We start from the raw sequence: 6,000 nt of genomic DNA, 5'->3' as shown, positions 1-6,000 counted from the left end.
CCATTTCATGCTCAAACCTTTTTCCAGAAATCCCTTGTGAAATCCTGGCCTTGCTTGTTTCACAAGCTGCACTTCCCATTCCAGCTCGTTTGTGTAAAAAAACTATATTTTAAGGAATGTTTCACCCAGAACTCTTACAGAGAGGTAATGTGGTATCCTGGAGCAGGTTTCCCTTTTTGTTTTATGAGTCTCAGCATGTTTCCTCCTCTTTGAAGCTGGGGAGTGTCGTGTGGATGGGCGGTGGGAGGCAGGCAGGAGGAGGCAGCTGCTGTGAATCTCCATGAGAGGGAGAGAGCGCCATTGTGAGAGGATCTGTGGAGAGGAGCATTATGGAGGAGCCCTGAGTCAGAACGAGTGGGGTGGCAGGCAGGCAGGCAGGCAGGCAGGCAGGCAGGCAGGCAGGCAGGCAGGCAGGCAGGCAGGCAGGCAGGATATTATGGGGATGGAGGTGTGTATGCAACCCTGTTCTGTGGGCGAGAATAGAGTATCTCCCGGTTACCAGATAATTATCGTCAGCTGTCCTGTCTCATATAGCATCACTCAACAGACAAATGTAATATTCAGTACAGGCTTAGAGAAACACAAAACATTTTTGGGGCGGAAATGAAACAGAACTATGAACTATAAACCAGCTTGTAATCATTTAGGATGGTTTGAACCGCTAAATGCAGCAAGACAAGTTATCTTCTATGAGTATGAGCATTTTATTTAGGTCAATAAAGCTAGGAGATAGCAGTGGTCACACATATAATACCATGGTCAAAGTTGTAGTACAGCTTAAGGCATATTTGAATACCTTCTACAATAATACTAAAACAATGATATACAACTTTAAGTGTTCCTGGATGGATATTTCAGGTAATTCTTTCTCTGAATTCCTTTTCAGACTGAGACTCTACAGAGGCTGCTTTATCTTATGTGGTACAGACACACTTTTTCTTTGCAGTCTAAATGCACGTAAAGAAATAATTAAATATATGGTACAGAAACCAAAATGTCACAGTTGAGCTGCTTTTTGAAGCTTTGTGTAAAACATAAAGGCACATAAGAAATGTTAATGAATTGTCTGTGGAGTAGAAGATCAGAGGAGCCAAACGAATTTCATATCACACCTAAAGACCTGGCATTTAATTAAAGTGGCTTGAAAAATGGCTGCCTGGTCGGCTGACAACGGCTTCTCTTGAAACAAATTAAAGAAATCAATTACTTCCTTGTGAAGGTGTAAATCCAGAGCGCTGGAGCCACAGAAAGCCACCAGGCCGAGAATAGAGGAGCACGGGGGGGGGTACCATGCTACATCTGACTAGAGCTGCTGCTGCTGGAGAGTTTATCACGTCAACCTGTTACAGGCTAGAGGGCCTGAAAGGCCCCACACGCTGGAATGGAGCTGCAAATCAGCCCTGGCTGCTGCCTCCAAATGCCTCACCTCCCCTCTGCTGCTAGCTCATATACACCTCACTCACTCTTACATCAGGCCTGTTACTTAAGCATCCGAGGCAGAAGGTATGCATGTAGAACACATACTGATATGACACATACACTACCGGTCAAAAGTTTTAGAACAACTCATTCAAGGGTTTTTCTTTATTTTTACTATTTTCTACATTGTAGAATAATAGTGAAGACATCAAAACTATGAAATAACACATATGGAATTATTCCGGCACCGACAGAGATGGCCGCCTCGCTTCGCGTTCCTAGGAAACTATGCAGTATTTTGTTTTTTTATGTGTTATTTCTTACATTGTTACCCCAGGAAATATTAGGTTTTATTACATACAGCCGGGAGGAACTATTGGATATAAGAGCAACGTCAACTTACCAACATTACGACCAGGAATACGACTTTCCCGAAGCGGATCCTCTGTTTTGCCCACCACGCAGGACAATGGATCGGATCCCAGCCGGCGACCCAAAACAACGGCGCGCAGAAGGGGCAGACGGAGCGGTCTTCTGGTCAGGCACTGTAGACGGGCACATCGCGCACCGCTCCCGAGCATACAACTTGCCAATGTCCAGTCTCTTGACAACAAGGTAGACGAAATCCGAGCAAGGGTTGCCTTCCAGAGAGACATCAGAGATTGTAACGTTCTTTGTTTCACGGAAACATGGCTCACTCAGGATACGTCATCAGAGTCGGTACAGCCACCCGGCTTCTTCACGCATCTCGCCGACAGAAACAAACATCTCTCTGGTAAGAAGAAGGGCGGGGGTGTATGACTTATGATTAACGAGACGTGGTGTGATCATAAAAACATACAGGAACTGAAGTCCTTTTGTTCACCTGACCTAGAATTCCTTACAATCAAATGTCGACCGCATTATCTACCAAGAGAATTCTCTTTGATCATAATCACAGTCGTGTATATCCCGCCCCAATCAGACACATCGACGGCCCTGAAAGAACTTAATTTGACACTATGTAAACTGGAAACCACATATCCTGAGGCTGCATTTATTGTAGCTCGGGATTTTAACAAGGCTAATCTGAAAACAAGGCTCCCTAAATTTTATCAGCATATCGAATACGCAACCCGGGCTGGCAAAACCCTGGATCATTGTTATCTAACTTCCGCGACGCAAATAAAGCCCTCCCCCGCCCTCCTTTCGGAAAATCTGACCACGACTCCATTTTGTTGCTCCCAGCCTATAGACAGAAACTAAAACAGGAAGGGCCCGTGCTCAGGTCTGTTCAACGCTGGTCCGAACAATCCGATTCCACGCTTCAAGATTGCTTCGATCACGTGGACTGGGATATGTTCCACATAGCATCGGACAATAGCATTGATGAATACGCTGATATGGTGAGCGAGTTTATTAGCAAGTGCATCGGTGATGTTGTACCCACAGCGTCTATTAAAACATTCCCCAACCAGAAAGCGTGGATTGATGGCAGCATTCGGCAAAACTGAAGGCGCGAACCACTACTTTTAATCAGGGCAAGGTGACCGGAAACATGACTGATTACAAACAATGTAGCTATTCCATCCGCAAGGCAATCAAACAAGCTAAGCGTCAGCATAGAGACAAAGTAGAGTCGCAATTCAACGGCTCAGACACGAGAGGTATGTGGCAGTGTCTACAGTCAATCACGGACGACAAAAGGAAAACCAGTCCCGTCGCGGACCACGATGTCTTGCTCCCAGACAAACTAAACAACTTCTTTGCTCGCTTTGAGGACAACACAGTGCCACTGACACGGCCCGCTACCAAAACCTGCGGGCTCTCCTTCACTGCAGCCAACGTGAGTAAAACATTTAAACGCGTTAACCCTCGCAAGGCTGCCGGCCCAGACGGCATCCCCAGCCGCGTCATCAGAGCATGCGCAGACCAGCTGGCTGGTGTGTTTACAGACATATTTAATCAATCCTTATCCCAGTCTACTGTTCCCACATGCTTCAAGAGGGACACCATTGTTCCTGTTCCCAAGAAAGCAAAGATAACTGATCTAAATGACTATCACCCTGTAGCACTCACTTCCGTCGTCATGAAGTGATTTGAGAGACTAGTCAAGGACCATATCACCTCCACCCTACCTGACACCCTAGACCCACTCCAATTTGCTTACCGCCCCAATAGGTCCACAGACGACACAATCGCAATCACACTGCACACTGCCCAAACCCATCTGGACAAGAGGAATACCTATGTAAGAATGCTGTTCATCGACCACAGCTCAGCATTTAACACCATAGTACCCTCCAAACTCGTCATTAAGCTCGAGACCCTGGGTCTCGACCCCGCCCTGTGCAACTGGGTCCTGGACTTCCTGACGGGCCGCCCCCAGGTGGTGAGGGTAGGTAACAACATCTCCACCCCGCTGATCCTCAACACTGGGGCTCCACAAGGGTGCATTCTCAGCCCTCTCCTGTACTCCCTGTACACGCATGACTGTGTGGCCATGCACGCCTCCAACTCAATCATCAAGTTTTCAGACGACACTACAGTGGTAGGCTTGATTACCAACAACGATGAGACGGCCTACAGGGAGGAGGTGAGGGCCCTCGGAGTGTGGTGTCAGGAAAATAACCTCACACTCAATGTCAACAAAACAAAGGAGATGATCGTGGACTTCAGGAAACAGCAGAGGGAGCAGCCCTCTATCCATATCGATGGGACAGTAGTGGAGAAGGTGGACAGTTTTAAGTTCCTCGGTGTACATATCACGGACAAACTGAAATGGTCCACCCACACAGACAGCGTGGTGAAGAAGGCGCAGCAGCCCCTCTTCAACCTCAGGAGGCTGAAGAAATTTCGCTTGTCACCAAAAACACTCACAAACTTTTACAGATGCACAATCGAGAGAATCCTGTCGGGCTGTATCACCGCCTGGTACGGCAACTGCTCCGCCCACAACCGTAAGGCTCTCCAGAGGGAGGAGCGGTCTGCACATCGCATCACCGGGGGCAAACTACCTGCCCTCCAGGACACCTACACTACCCGATGTCACAGGAAGGCCAAAAAGATCATCAAGGACAACAACCACCCGAGCCACTGCCTGTTCACCCCGTTATCATCCAGAAGGCATCAAAGCGGGACCGAGAGACTGAAAAACAGCTTCTAGCTCAAGGCCATCAGACTGTTAAACAGCCATCACTAACATTGAGTGGCTGCTGCCAACATACTGACTCATCTCTAGCCACTTTAATAATGAAAAATGTATGTAATAAATGTACCACTAGCCACTTTAAACAATGCCACTTTATATAATGTTTACATACTCTACATACCCTACATTACTCATCTCATATGTATATACTGTACTCTATACCATCTACTGCATCTTGCCTATGCCGTTCGGCCATCGCTCATTCATATATTTTTATGTGCATATTCTTATTCATTCCTTTACACTTGTGTGTATAAGGTAGTTGTTGTGAAATTGTTAGGTTATATTACTTGTTAGATATTACTGCATGGTCGGAACTAGAAGCACAAGCATTTCGCTACACTCGCATTAACATCTGCTAACCATGTGTATGTGACAAATAAAATTTGATTTGATGTAGTAACCAAAAAAGTGTTAGTGTATTCTTCTCCAAAGCTAATACACTACGGACAAATAACCAGCTAATTATATGCCATATAGCAACACAAAGTACAGACAATGGCAGATATACAGTTCAAAGAATGACGTTTCGAGAATAATGAAGAAATCTAATGTGAAACACTACCAGCACAATGAGTAGAAATGCATCCACAGTACATCTTTATCCAAGAAATGGTCATCAGTCCTTAGATGATTCGTTCCATCCTAACTCAATATACTGCTGGTCTGCACAACGCTACTCAGGGCAAACAGAATGTGGCCTTCCTTAAATGTTCATCTCATTGTTATCAAATCAGTGTCATGAAGCATTGACAACAAGCAAACAGCTAATGCAATGCAATGGCATAACCATACAGTGAAGGTCATAGCCTTGTAGTTTGGGCATATATTCAGATTGATGAAGTGCTGACATGTACTTTCAACCCTTACAACGGTAACATTACAGTAAAACAGTAATAGCAGCAGAGAGCCCAGGCAGAGTGGGACGTGTAACGTGCATGAAACATTAAATCAAAGCCAAGCGACTAGTCCTCGAGTGCGAGCATCCTCCTGAATTTTAGCCTTGTGCACTGCCCTGAGCAACGTGCTGTCATTGGCAGTTAACTGGCCATGTTGAGTCTGTACTGTTACTGTAGGTACCCGAGTGTAAAGCCTCCCAACAGCTGAGCAACAACAGCGTCCCTCTGTTATGGCCAGGGTGTTTGACAGGTGTGAAAGAGTCCTCTCTCTTTACCACCTCTGCCATTTGCTTGTTTCAGTGGGGGCTCCTCTGGAGAATTTTTTTTCCATTTCAACAAAGCCTCCCCTTGACATGACAACACCATGAGAGAGGCTGTCAGCTGCTGCAGGCCTGGCCCACTGTGGATCACACCCCATCAGATAGTGCCAAACATCGACAAGGGAGAGGGAGGAGAGGCAGGGAGGGGGTCTGCTATGCTGGCTCTGTTGCT

This window comes from Salmo salar, chromosome ssa06, assembly GCF_905237065.1.
Source record: "Salmo salar chromosome ssa06, Ssal_v3.1, whole genome shotgun sequence".
In the NCBI taxonomy this organism is placed as follows: domain Eukaryota; kingdom Metazoa; phylum Chordata; class Actinopteri; order Salmoniformes; family Salmonidae; genus Salmo; species Salmo salar.
Note: the sequence above shows the minus strand (reverse complement) of the source record.